Here is a 14,497-nt window from a genome sequence, read left to right on the forward strand (position 1 = left end):
TTTAAATTAAACTTCATCATTCATGTAGTAATCCAAATGTCTTTTAAATGTTCTAACTGTATCTGCATCCACCCTGACCTGCAGTGCTTTTCCAGCACCACTCTAATGTAGACTCTGGTTTCCAGCATCTACAGTCCTTGTTTTTACCTTTTACGTCGGTATACTCAGATCTACTTATGATCTGTTCAATGCTGATGCAAGCTCGACAGGCTCAATGGCCTATTCCTGCTCCCAAATTGCACACTCCTAGTCCAGGACAGCAAGGGACCATAAAACACAGGAGCAGAAATCAGGCCTCTCAGCCCATCAGGGCTGCTGCACTATTAAGTTCTGGCTGATAAGTTTCTCAATCCCATTCTCCCACTTTCTCCCTGTAACCATCGATCCCCTTGATACTCAAGAACCTATCTATCTCCATCTTAAATCTACTCAGTGACCTGGCCTCCACAGCCTTCTGTAGCAATGAATTCCACATATTCACCACTCACCGGCTGAAAATGTTTCATCTTATCTTTGTTCTCAAAGATATTCCTTTTACTCTGATGCTGTGCCCTCAGGTCCTAGACTCTCCGACCAATAGGAACATCTTCCCCATGTACACTCTGTCCAGGCCATTTAGAATTCTGTCTGTTTGAATTAGATCTCACCCCTCCCCGAGTGTGGGCCTGTCAATCAGCATGAACCACACCCTTCAGGATGAGTTACAGCAGGAATTAGGTTCAGCAAAGTCAGAATGGAGGAAGTGTGTGTGGGATGGAGATTCTCAGCTTTTAGGGGATGAGAGAGGAAGCGAAGTTCAATATAAATTAGAATTGATCGAATGGGCTGATGGGCCAAGGAGTGGCAAAATGAGTTTAATTTAGATAAATGTGAGGTGTTACATTTTGGAAGGCAAATCAGGGCGCGACTTACATAATTAATGGGAAGCGATGCTAAACAAAGTGTCCTTGCAGGTTCATAATTCCTTGAAAGTGGAATTGCAGGGAGACAGGATTGTGAAGAAGGCATTTGGTACGCTTTCCTTTATTGGTCAGAGCATTGAATACAGGGGTTGGGAGGTCATGTTAGGCCACTTTTGGAAAACTGTGCAATTCCAGTTGCCCTCCTCTGGAAGAATATTGTGAAACTTAAAAGGGTTCAGAAAAGATTTACAAAGATGTAGGCAGAGTTGGGGGGTTTGAGCGATATGAAGATGCTGAATATGCCAGGGACAATTTCCCTGGAGCATTGGAGGCTGATGGGTGACCTTACAGAAGTTGATAAGGGGTATAGATAGGTTGGATAGCCAAAATCTTTTCCCCATGGTAGGCGACTCCAAACCTAGAGTGCATAGGTTTCACGTGAAAGGAGAAAGATTTAAAACGGACCTCAGGGGCAACTTTATCACACAGAGGATAGTGCATGTTTAGAATGAGCTGCCAGAGGAAGTGGTGGAGGCGACTACAATTACAACATTGAAAAGGCATCTGGATGGGTATGTGAATAAGAAGGATTTAGAGAGATACAGGCCAAATGCTGGCAAATGGGATTAGATGAGTTTAGGATATCTGGTCGGCATGGATGAGTTGGACCGAAGGCTGTGTTTCTGTGCTGTATGACTTTAATCATCTTGCGTGAAAGCAGAAGTGTTGTTGTGAAGATTGGACTTTTAGAGCAGCTTTCAAAGATGTTTTGCCTTTACTGGAAGCAGAAGAAGTGACAATGAAGTATTTCATTGGTGAGACAGCAACTGAGTACGTGAGCACGTTTAGGATTTTGGTGGAAAGTGGGAATTCATTGCACTGTGGGGGTGAAGTGCTTTAAGGATTCCCAGCAGTAAGGACAGTGTGCTGACTGGGGTGCCCAGTGAAGGGTGAGATGAATTTTTGTTTTAAACTGCTCATTTCGGCCAGCCTCCAACATTGTATTTCCAATGCTGTCCATCAGAAGGAGCTGTGTGTAACTGGTATCGTTCGAAGCCTTACGGTTTTCAGTACTGCAGGAATGGCATTGTTTCATCAGCATTGTAAAGGTTTCTGGCAGCAGAGGGAGGTGTGGGCTGTGTTCACTAGAAACGATTAAGCATTTAGATAACATACATACGAGAGGGCAGGGTGGGATTTGTCTTTCGATTTGCAGAAGGTGGGAGATTCTGGGAGCTGTGATCTGAGGCAAACACAACTGCGGTATATCATAGAAGCCCTGCAGTGTGGACACAGGCTATTCAGCCCATCAAGTCCATTCTGACCCCTCCGAAGAGCATCCTGCTCATACACCCCTCCCGCCCCCACCCCTTAGGGAATCAAGGGTTCGGGATAATGCAAGTAAGAAGAGCTGAGATGATGGATAGATCAGCTTCGATCTTAATAAATGGTTGCCATAAGGCACAAACTAATTCAAATTCGGCCAATCAGATTAGATTTTGCCCCAAAATACCAAAGTCCAATCAAGTTTGAATTAAATATTTTGATAATATTAACACCAATAAAATGATCCGATGTTTTGGACTATAACACCAGGCATTTTTGTGAGTTTTAATATTCTCTGTGTTGGACATAAAGAGTAAAGTTGTTAATTTTTACTTTAAATATTTACCTCTGGGATAGTTCTTTGCCTCTCACACTTTTACATATTACTGCATGGGGTGAATCACTTCTGTGTTGATGGTTTAATTTAGCAGAGGGGGTTACCCCGTGTCGTAACAGTGCTGCAACATAACAAAAGTGAATGAATTGATTGCACACATTGAAGAGAATGATTTTGATCTGGGACTCCTTACAGAGACATGGCTTCAGGATGACAAGGATTTGATCCTAAATATTGAGGGGATTTGTGGTATTCAAGTCGAATGGGAAGCTAGGTAAAGGTAGAGGGTTGACACTGCTAATCAAAGCACTGATCACAGGGTAGTCTGGTGTCAGCTCGGATTTCAGGTCCTGGTTTCTTTGTCCTCTATTGATCTCCCTGATCCCACACAGCTGTTGTCCGTTCTCACTCTGCTTCAATTCTGCTGAAGCTTTAACCTCCTTTGACACCTTCCGGAACAATAAATCATTCAGTCAATCAAAGTCCAACCCTCACTCTCCCAGCCTGTCAACCATCCAGACACAGAGTATCATACCAGAAAATATAACAAAAAAGATGAAAAGTTAGAATTAAATAGGTGCTTGTGTCTGTTCATTGGCAAGTAAACTAGAAATAGGGGTCTGCCAAGAATCTTATAGTGCCCTAATTGAAGAATTGTCTGTCCCTTACATCTATGTGTTAGGACCCAGCTATGATTTATAACAATATTTACATCAACAGAAATAAAGCACCTGTTATGCAATAGACCTAGAGATATACAGTATGGAACTAGACTTTTTCTCGCTCTCGTGTGTGCGTGCGCGCACACACACACCAAGGTCTATGGGGTGAATTTGTATTTGCAGATACCATCTATTTTGCTCAAACAATGCACAATCTGCAGGCAGACAATACATAGAATATTTTATAAATTCCACTTTGGAAATAGAACAAGTCTGATTCAAAAACTGGGATACAGACAGACTCTGGCCTCACACCTTTCATGCATTGTCTGAGCTGAGTTGTCATCTTTTCTAATAAAACTTGAAGTTATCTCGAGTAGGTGTCTTATAAGAAGTTCTGGGATTTACATATTAATGACACCAGCAACTCTTTCTAAAAGATGAAAGACTTTACAATCCAGGTTTCTTCAATGTATCATTTCAGTGGCATGACTCTGTAATGTTTTGCTATAAACTCAGTATCTTATGATCTTATACTCCACAACCACCTGATGAAGGAGCAGTGCTCCAAAAGCTAGTGCTTCCAAATAAACCTGTTGGACTGGCGTCATGTGATTTTTATCTTTGCCCAGGTTAGGGTGGATTGGCCCTGCTAAATTACCCATAGTGCTCAGGGTTTTGCAGGTGTGGGAGAATTCTTAGAAGCGATTTGATTCCACCTTCTCGTGACTGTCTGTGTGAACTTTGGTATGTTCTCCCCCTTCTGTCTGCGTGGGTTACCTCTGGGTGCTCCGGTTTCCTCCCACAGTCCAAGGATCTGCAGTTTCGGATGGATCGGCTGTGCTAAAGTGTCCAGGTATGTGCAGGATAGAGTGGGTTAGCCATGGGGAACTGCAGGGCTGTAGAGTAAGTTGATGAGTCTGGGTGGGATGCTGTGTGGAAGGTCGGTGTGAATTTGATAGGTGAAATGGCCTGCAGGGATTATATAATTCTTCTGCTTTAGCCATATGTGGATTGAGAAATGACAGCTGTGGGAGGAGTGGGTTCCAGTTCATGGGACACTGCCCCAGTCCTGGGGAAGGTGGGAATTGTGCTGTCTCTCTCCCCACCCACTGCCCCCATCCATTCTCTCTCGCCCCGCAACTCTCTGCCCTCCATTTTCTCTCTCTCGTCCTCATTGTCTTCCTCCACCCTTTGACCCCCGAGTCTTTCCTTTCCGCCCCCACCACCCTCTGTTCCCCCCAGTCTCTCAATGGCTCCCACACTGTCACCCTGTCTATTCTGTATCTCTTCCAACTCTCACTAAACTTTCTCATGCCTCGAGCTCTCTTTGATCGCTGTATCAAGCTCATCTCAGAAGAGAGAGAGAGAGAATGGTTGGTGATGACACTGCCTGGGAGATAGGGGTGCACGAGAAATGGCTGATCCCTCAAATTGAGTTACTAAAATAATATATTCAGAAACAGCATTAAAGTTTGAACGCATGTTCAATTGTATATTAAGACAAAGCTGCAGCCATCTTTCTCAAACTTGCTTTGAACTATGTACAGTTGAGGACAGGCTGTTCGGGGTGAATGAGGCTTTTGCCCGAAATGTCAATTTTCCCGAAATGTCAATTTTCCTGCTCCTTGGATGTTGCCTGACCTGCTGTGCTTTTCCAGCACCACATTCTTGACTCTAATCTCCAGCATCTGCAGTACTCACTTTCGCCTGTTAGGGGTGAATGGCCGATTCCTAGTCTTGAAAAATTGGTTCTGTTAGAAGGTGTAGAGGTGTATTCTCCCTTCAAGAGAGTTGAAAAGTGAGCAGAACCACCTGACATAGCACCAAACGTTCTGAACAAGGTAATAATTTAACATTTTAACAGCTCAGTCGCTGGGTTGCCTGGAGACAAAAATATACTCAATTTTGGCCAATTGATTTAAATCTTGCCCCAAAATACTGAATTCCAATCAAGTTTGAATTTAGTATTTTGCGAATATTGGTTAGCACTGCTGCCTCACACCACCATGGTCGATTCCAGCCTTGGGTGACTGTGTGGAGTTTGCACATTCTCCCCGTGTCTGCTTGGGTTTCCTCTGGGTGCTCCGGTTTCTTCCCACAATCCAAAGATGTGCAGGTTTGGAGAGGGCACTTCTTCAGGGGAATTAATTTTCACACTTTTTTTCTACTCCTTAGGTCCTTTTTAAATCTTTCCCCTCTCACCTTCAACCTATGCCCTCCAGTTTGGGAGTCCCCTACCCTGAGGAAAAGATGAGTAGTCAAATAAAATGTCGAGTCGCAGGATAAATATAAAATGTGGCTCCAGCCTTTCTTGTCTCCGATTGTCATTTGGGCACAAAACCTGTCAGTAACACCAGCAACTTCACAGAGCGTCTTGCGCATGCTCCTCGGTGACAACACACACTGCGCATGTTCGCCGGTGTCAGCAAAACCTGTGCGTGCTCCTGGTTCTCCACGGAAACTGCGCGTGATCTCCTTTTGTTGGGCCAATAGGAAGCACTGGAGGACCGGAAGGAGCGTAGTCCTCCTGCTAATCAGAGACACCCTATTGTCTCTCTCTCTCACAATCTCAATTTATGGAGGGGACAGATTCTGGAAAAGTTGGGCCAGGTCTGTGTCTCAGTTGGCAAACTCATGGAAAATGCAGTACCATGATGTGAAGTGATAGCATTCCCTTGTGGGGTGGGGAAGCAGAAAAGAGATGCATTGTTTAAATGGTGATATATTGGGATGTGGAGAAAGTGAGGACTGCAAATGTTGGAGATCAGATTCGAAAAGTGTGGTGCTTGAAACGCACAGCAGATGAGGCAGCATCCGAGGAGCAGGAGAGTCAGCGTTACAGGCACGAGCCCTTCATCAGGAATGTGTATAAAGGGGCCTCAGCATCCTTCCATACCAGTCAATGCCAGTTGTCAGATAGATGTAGCAAGCAATGAGCAAAGCACGTGTTATATTAGCAAGAGTAATTGAGTCCAGAAGTGGGGATGTCTTCCTGCAGTTATGGGATCATTGAATATATTCAAGGCTGAGTTCATCTGATTTTGGAACAACAAAGAAGTGGATGTTTATGGGGGAAGGCAAGAAAATGGTTTTCAGACCATTGCAGAACAGTTACCGAGTCAAACAACACAGAAACAGTCCCTTCAGTCCAACTACTCCATGCTATGTTCTCAATTAATCAAATCCCACCTGCCAGTGTTTGGCCTATATCCCTCTGTCACAAAGCTGGTCCTTTTACTAAAAGCTGGTCCTTCTTCTCAAGGATGCTGTGTCCTTAGTTTTTTTCAGAGCAATGGTAAAAAAAACCCGGGCTCCAAAGCGACTGGTTTACTACAGAGATGAAAAACGGTATTGGGAGGCAGTTTTGGTTATATGTGAACAGATGAGACTTGAGGCCAAAGCTTTTATGTTTTAAAAGTGACCTGTATAATGAAAGGGTATGGTCAGTCCTGAAAGCTGAAGTCTCGTTTGGGTTAAGCAGTGGACTATGTGGAGAATGACTGCTAACATTCTGGCCTTCTAACTTCAACTGTAAGCCTCTGTTTCAGTTTTACTTTGTTTAAGGGGTTTTTGTTTGGTACTGTTGTGTACCAGCATTGCAAAGAGTGTTGAGTTTCTCCACAGCTTGTACTGTACTTAATAAAGTTTGGTTGTTCACAGAAGTTGGCGTATTGCAGTATAAGAAGCTCAAGCAAAAGAACTTAACAAAGGAACCTAAGGGATAAGTCTTTCATGCAGAAAGTGGCGTGTTTAAGGAAAGAGCTGTCAGAGGAAGTGGTGGGTGCTGGTACAATTATGACATTAAAAGGCATCTAGGTGGCTATACGATTAGGAAGGGTTGAGACGATATGGGCCAAATGCTGGCAAATCGGCCGAGATTAGGTTAGGTTATCTAGTTGGCACGGATGAATTAGACCGAAGGGTCTGTTTCTGTGCCTAATATCTCTATCACTCTGGCTTGCCACTAACATTTGCCACATCTGTGTGTACAGTTTCTATCTGGTGTCAGTGTCAATGCCTTGATATCTCACTCTTAACCGGACTGGCAGTGATGACTTTTGCAATCTTTTCTTACAGACTATCTAAAGACAGAAGTTTCAAAGTCAACAGTTAAAGGGCTTATGTTCAAAATGTTGATTCTCCTGCTTCTCTGATGCTGCTTGCTGTGCTGCGCTTTTCCAGCGACGCAGTTTTTGACTCTGACTCTCCAGCGTCTCCAGTCCTCACTTTCACGTCAGTGTCGGACAGTTACTCAATCCATCAGGACCGCAACAATTTTCAACTATGATTCTGTGAGAAGGAGCAAAGCTTTCTTTTTGGTTCCTGTTTGAGTACGGGGGCACTGGTTGAAAGACCCTACTGTTGCAGCGCACTGAGTGTGGAGCCTGAAACAACTCTGCTGCCTGGAAAGAAGAATTCATGGCGGGGTTGTACACGTGTGTGTGCAGCTGAAGCTTCGGCCATGGAGAAACCCGAGGAAACACAACCTGTTGAGAAACCATGGAATTGTGGCGACTGCGGGAAGGACTTCTGTGTCCCATCTGTCCTGGCGGCTCATCAGTGCAATCACACTGGGAAGAGGCCATTCTCCTGCCCCGAGCGGGCAAAGGGCTTTACTTGCTCCTGTGTCCTGCTAGCCCACCAGCATATACACACTGATGAGAGGACGTTTTACTGCTCCGTATGCGGGAAAGGGTTCACTTGGGTGGACAACCTCCAGACCCACCAGCGATGTCACGCAGGGGAGAGGCTCTTCAGTTGCCACGAGTGCGAGAAAGCCTTCAGCAATTCCTCCAACCTGCTGACGCACTGGCGAGTCCACACGGGGGAGAGGCCATTCAGCTGCCCCGAATGCGGGAAGGCCTTCAGCGACTCCTCCAACCTGCTGAGGCACCGGCGGGTCCACACGGGGGAGAGGCCCTTCAGCTGCCCAGAGTGCGGGAAGGCCTTCAGCTATTCCTCCATCCTGCTGACCCACCGGCGAATCCACACGGGGGAGAGGCCCTTCAGCTGCCCAGAGTGTGGGAAGGCCTTCAGGAAATCGTCCCACCTGCTGGCCTATCAGCGGGTCCACACGGGGGAGAGGCCCTTCAGCTGCCCCAAGTGCGGGAAGGTCTTCAGCAGTACCTCCACCCTACTGAGACACCAGCGGGTCCACACGGGGGAGAGGCCTTTTGCCTGCTCTGAGTGTTGTAAGGCCTTCAGCAATTCCTCTGACCTGTTGTCCCACCGGCGGGTCCACACCAGGGAAAGGCTATTCAACTGCCCCGAGTGTGGGAAGGGGTTCACCCGCTCCTCTAAAGTGCTGACCCACCAAAGGGTTCACACCGGGGAGAAGCTGTTTGCCTGCCCCGACTGCGGGCGGAGGTTCACATTGTTCTGCAACTTGCGGAGGCACCAGTGCATTCAACAATCAGATTCCACCAGTGACACTGCTGTGGGTCACCCCCAAGGCTGAACCTCCTGCCCATTCTGACAGTGGGTGCAGTGAGCTTTTTTTGTTTTGTGCTGGACTCGCACCACCCTCTCTCTTCTCCCCCCCCCCCCCCCCCAACAAGCCCACCTACATGGCTCAGGGGTGGCATGGTGACTCCGTGGTTAGTACCACTGCCTCACGATGCTGACCTGGGTTCAATTCCACACTCGGGGTGACAGTCTGTGTGTAGCTTTCACGATGCCTCTCCCCCCCCCCCCCCCCCCCGCCCCAGCACGTCTGTATGGGTTTCCTCTGAGTGCTCTGGTTTCCTTCCCATGGTCTAAAGGTGTGCAGGTTAGGATGGATTGGCCCATCTAAATTGTCCCATAGTGTTCAGGGACGTGTAGGTGTGGTGCATTAGTCAGGGGTAAATGTAGAGGAATAGGGATAGGGGAATGGGTCTGGCTGGGTTACTCTGCGGAGGGCCAGTGTGGACTTGTTGGGCCAAAGGGCCTGTTTCCATACTGTAGGGAATCTATTCTTTCAAAAAAATTCCTCCAAGCAATATTGATAAAATATGCCGAGTTGGACAAAGTATCCCATCAAGTTTGAGACAAACCCAGAGTTGAAGAAGTCACATGACACCATGTTACAGTGCAACAAGTTTATTTGAAATCACAAGCTTTAGGAGCATTGCTCTTTCATGAGTGCTGCTCCTTCATCACTTCATCTGGCGCCGTGTGACTTCTGACCTTGTCCACCCCAATTCAACACCAGCACCTCTGCATCAGAGTTGACGAATTAGATTGGATTTTATTCGGCCTGATTTAGTGAGGTGTTCATTTGGAAACTCAAAACTGTCGGACCGACAAAGAGGTGCAAATCATAGAGTCCCACAGCAGGAGACAGGCCCTTCGGCCCAACATGGTCCACGCCGAACAAACTGTCCATCAACACTAAGCCCATTTCCCTGCACTTGGCCCATTTCCTTCCATACCTTTCCTATCCACGTATTTGTCCAAATGTCTTTTTAAATGTTGTTAATCGACCCACCTCAACCACTTCCGCTGGCATTTCATTCCATATGTGTACCACCCTCTGCGTAAAAAGAAACATTGCCCCTCACATTCCCTTTTATTCTTTTTCCTCTAACCTTAAACTGATGCCCTCTAGCCCTCACTTCCCCAACCCTGGAGTAAAAGTCTGAGTGCATTCACCCTCTCACGATCTCTTCACTTCTCTCAGGTACTCTCTCAGTCTCTAATGCTCTAAATAAAAATATCTTAGCTTGTCCAACCTCTCCCTTTTACACAGACCCTTGAATCCTGGTAACATCCTTGTGTATGTCTTCAGCACTCTTCCAAGTTTAATAACATATTTGTTATAGACACTGCCCTGTCGACCTATTTTGTTGGAAATATAGGACCTAATCCAAACTGGATAATCTGGCTGATGGGGCAGGAAACCACTTCCTTTCTTGAGAGACAAGTCTCCTGGAAAGAACTGGCTGGCTGACTGATCTACTGACCCTCACAGTGCCCCACTGCCCTCAGTTATCTGGAGGGAGTCCACACATTTGCCTAAGGTGGTGCTTGAAACCTTTATCATCTTTGGGATGGATCCCCATTCATTCCGTGCTATGGAGTCATGCAGCCTGGAAACAGACCCTTCAGACCAACCAGTCCATGATCCCCAACTAAACTAGTGCCACCCATCTGCTCCTGGCCTGTATCCAGTTTGTTAATAGTTTTGTTCAACGTAAGAGTTGGACAAATAAATAGCTGATTGTTGATTTTAAAGTGTTGGGGATTTATTCTTATCACTAGAGACGTTTACACCACTTTTAATGCTAATTTTACAGATTATTAGGTGACATGGTCCTCTGGGTGTTTCTGTTTGAGAAAGGTGGTGCTGTCAGCCTTCGCTTTATAAGAGTATTGATGTGATGTACTGCTGAATGCAATGGAGTCAACATGAATCCCAGCCTCTCTCTGTGGTTGTGGGTGAATCGCCTTAATTTGGCTCTTAACTCGGCTCTTAACTCAGAAACTGCACACAATTAACTGCTGAAACAATGATTTACACTTTATTGTATGTAGCAACCAAAAATAAAACTCCTCAAGTAACCAAGTTCAACCTCACAATTTGGCTATCACCCAATTGATGGCAGAATTTAACTGAGTTTCCACCATAAGTATCTGTCTCTGGAAGTGTTCAGGGATTCAATGCAGCATTCTTCTTCCAAGTATTGCTGCCACATCATTCTGAGGTTGAATTCTGGTGGAGATTCCTCGCTTTCAAATCTGTGATGTGATGCTTCTTTAGATTCTAACACCACCTCCCCACACTTCTGGAGATCTCCAGTCTGTCACTTACCTTCTTATCCTCAAGGTTTAGTGGTTTGCTTGGTACAGCCTTTCCTGCAAAAAAACCCCTTTACGTCAGAGCCTTCCTTCCACAGACAAACTTAATTGTCCTTTTGTCATGAGCTTATTAAACACTTAGCTCATCTGTCCCAGGAAACAGCTTGTTGTTTTGCGTCCTTCTTCCCAGGGATGGTTAACTAGCAGAAATTAGGCCATTCAGCCCATTGAGTCTGCTCCACTATTCAATCATGGCTGATATGTTTCTCAACCCAATTCTCCCCGTAACCCTTGATACTTTAGAATGATTGAGTCTACTCCACCATTCAAAGGGCTGAATGGCCTAATTCCTGCCTCTGAGGTGTTCTGATGTAGCAATTTCTCAGTGGCGGTTTTGTTTCTTGGTCCAGAAAGAGTTCCTGCTGACTCAGGGAATTTGGAAAGTTCTGCAGTTTAAAGGACCACACCACATTCCCATCTGCCTCCGCTTGAGATACTGGCAATTCCCAAGATCCCTTGATATCCCTGAAAACAATCAAGGTGTCTGGAAATCTCTGCTGCTACTCTGGAACAGAAGGATTATGGGGAGAAAATTCAGAAATCTGATGTGCAAAGAGACTATGGAGTTTTACTCCAGGATTCTCTCAAGGTAAACTTGCAGGTTGAGTCAGTGGTTAGGAAGGTAAATATTTTGATCAGACTTGAATATAAAAGCAGGGATGTACTTCTGAGGCTCTGAGAGGCTCCGGTCAGGCCACAATTGGAGTACTGGATGTAGATTTGGGCCCCATATCTCAGGAAGGATGTACTGGCCCTGGAACATGTTCAGACGTGGTTCACAAGAATGGTCCAGGAATGAAGACTTTAACATATGAAGAACATTAGAGGACTCTAGGTTTATACTTCATGGAGTTCAGAAAAATGAGAGGGGATCTAATGGAAACCTACAGAATAATGAATGGCGTGGATGTTGGGAAGATGTTTCCATTCGGAGGAGAGACTAGAACCTGAGGGCTCAGCCTTCGCGTCAAGGGAAGACCCTTTAGAACAGAGGCAAGAGAAACTTCTTAAGCCAGAGTGTGGTGAATCTGTGGAATTCACCGCCACAGAAGGCTGCGGAGGCCGAGTTACTGAGTATATTTAAAACTGAGATAGATCGGTTCTTGAGTGTCAAAGGGTTCAAGGGTTATGAGGAGAATGGGGTTGAGAAACGTATCAGCCGTGATTGAATGGCGAAGCAGACTCAATGGGCTGTGGCCTAATTTCTGCTCCTATGGTCTTATGATATGCTGATGTGTGGAGGGGTGAGGAGGGGGAAAAAAAGAGATGAAGAGAGAAAGGCAGTTAAGGTGAAGCTCGATAGAGACGAAGGAAATATAAGAATTGTATGATAAATGGCAGAACACATAGGAGCACTGGCGGACAGAGGGAACTGGGCATATAGATCCTTCAGTGTAAGAGTTACATTACAGCTGTTTATTCTGCACACCTGCGTTCGATTTTAGTGTCAGGCAACTATCTGTGTGGAGTTGGCAGATTGTCCCTGCACCCCACCTCCCGTGTCTGTGTGGGCTTCCTCCGGGTACTCCGGCTTCCTCCTACAATCCAAACTTGTATAGGTTAGGATTAGCGAAGCTAAATTACCCATAGCGTCCAGGGAGAGGCAGGTTAAGTTGGATCGTCTGTGTGTAAATTGCCCCAATGTTCAGGGATGTGAAAGTTCGGTGCATTAGTCAGGAGTAAATGTCGATAATGGGGGTAAGAAAACGGGGCTCCATGTGTTAATCTTTAGAGGGCCAGTGTTGACTTGTTGGGCTGAATGGTCTGTTTCCACGCTGGAGGGATTCTGTGATAGTCAGAGGTGTTTTTTTCCCTCCAAAGTGGAAAAGTCAACTAAAAGAGGTTCAAGGTGAGAGGGGGACTGTTTGGGGTCGAAGTCGTGGGGGTGGGGAATTTACACAGAGGGATGGTGAGTTTCTGGAACGCACTGCCAGTGCAGGTAGTGGAAGCAGGCACCTTAACAACGTTTAAGATGTATCTTGATCGACGCATGAACGGGAGGTGAACAGAGGAACAGAAACCACACATGGGCAATAAATAGCAGATCTAAGTAAGGATTAAGAATTAGCACATGCTTGGAGGTGGTGCCTAAACTAAATAAGAAGGGCCTGTGATTGTGCTGTATTGTATTGATACAGCTTTCCCCCACTATTTGAAAGTAGAGTGTTCCTTTCATAAGCCGAAATGGCCTAAAGCAAAGAAGCAATTACCATGAATTAATTTATATTGTGCCTTTCTTTGTAAAAGCGACAATCCTCTTCAGATTTCTTTCGGTTTGTGAGAACAGGTATTAATGTAGGTCTTTTGTAAAAGTGAAGTAGTGTAAAGTGAACTTTCGAAAAGTGGGGGATACCTTTATGCTGATGGAGGGGAGACGGGGGAGCAATGAAGAGGGGTGGATGGAGGCTCTGGTGGAGAATAAACACAGAGACCAATTGAGCAGCTTGGCCTGGCCCTGTGCTGGAGACTCAATGGGATAGAGACAAATGTATCTATTTCAGGTATACCTGCAGTATGCTTCATCCAGGATAAAAAAAAATATCCTTCATCTGCTTCAGCATACGGCAGATGAGCAGTTTCTCCCTGGTGTGGACCAAGAGGTAATGCGACTGAGTGAAGCCTTTCCTGTGCTGAATGCAGGTGAATGGCCACTACCCAGTGTGCAAATGCTGATGAATATCGCGCAGGCGGGGAAGGGAAACCGTTCCTACACTCCCTGCATTTTCATGATTTCTCCAAGGTGCAGGTGTCCTCATATTTCTCCAGGTTCAACAATCAGTTGAAACTCGCTCACACTTACAGCATATGCGTGGTGTTACTGGTGAACCCTCTGATCATTGGAGGACTCACTCATTCAGTCTGTAAAGCATGTTCCAGTCACGACTCTGGTGTGTGGGTATATGAGACTCTGAGTTTCCAGTCACACTGACGTTTAAAACCTAACAAAGCAGGCAGACCTCCTCCCCTTTGTTTTCAAGGCCATCAATATCCAAGTCCTGGTGAATCAAGCAACTGTCAGACTTGTTTGGTCTGAGATTTCTGCCTCTAAATTCTTCTCTTGCAATCTCTTTCCACAGGAATATTACAAAGGTCATCGCTGTCAGTCCACAATAGAAAATCAGAACACACAATTCTAGTTTCTGTGGAACATTCTTTCCTCTCTTAATACCCAAGATCTTTGTGCTGATCTATATGTAAATGTATACAGCAGGGTAATGTGGTGGATTGCATACTCCATGAAGAGTTCACTCAAGTTGCTGAATGAACATCTATCATGTGGTATTGACGTTCTTACTGAAGATATACAATATTCTGCAGTACAATATTATGAGCCCAGAAACACTGCACATCATGCTTTTAGAGCCATAAACATTCCATCAAATATGTAACATATACCCCAGACTTATCTGTCTTATATTAACGCACGG

The sequence above is a fragment of the Chiloscyllium punctatum genome, chromosome 36 (assembly GCF_047496795.1).
Source record: "Chiloscyllium punctatum isolate Juve2018m chromosome 36, sChiPun1.3, whole genome shotgun sequence".
NCBI lineage: Eukaryota > Metazoa > Chordata > Chondrichthyes > Orectolobiformes > Hemiscylliidae > Chiloscyllium > Chiloscyllium punctatum.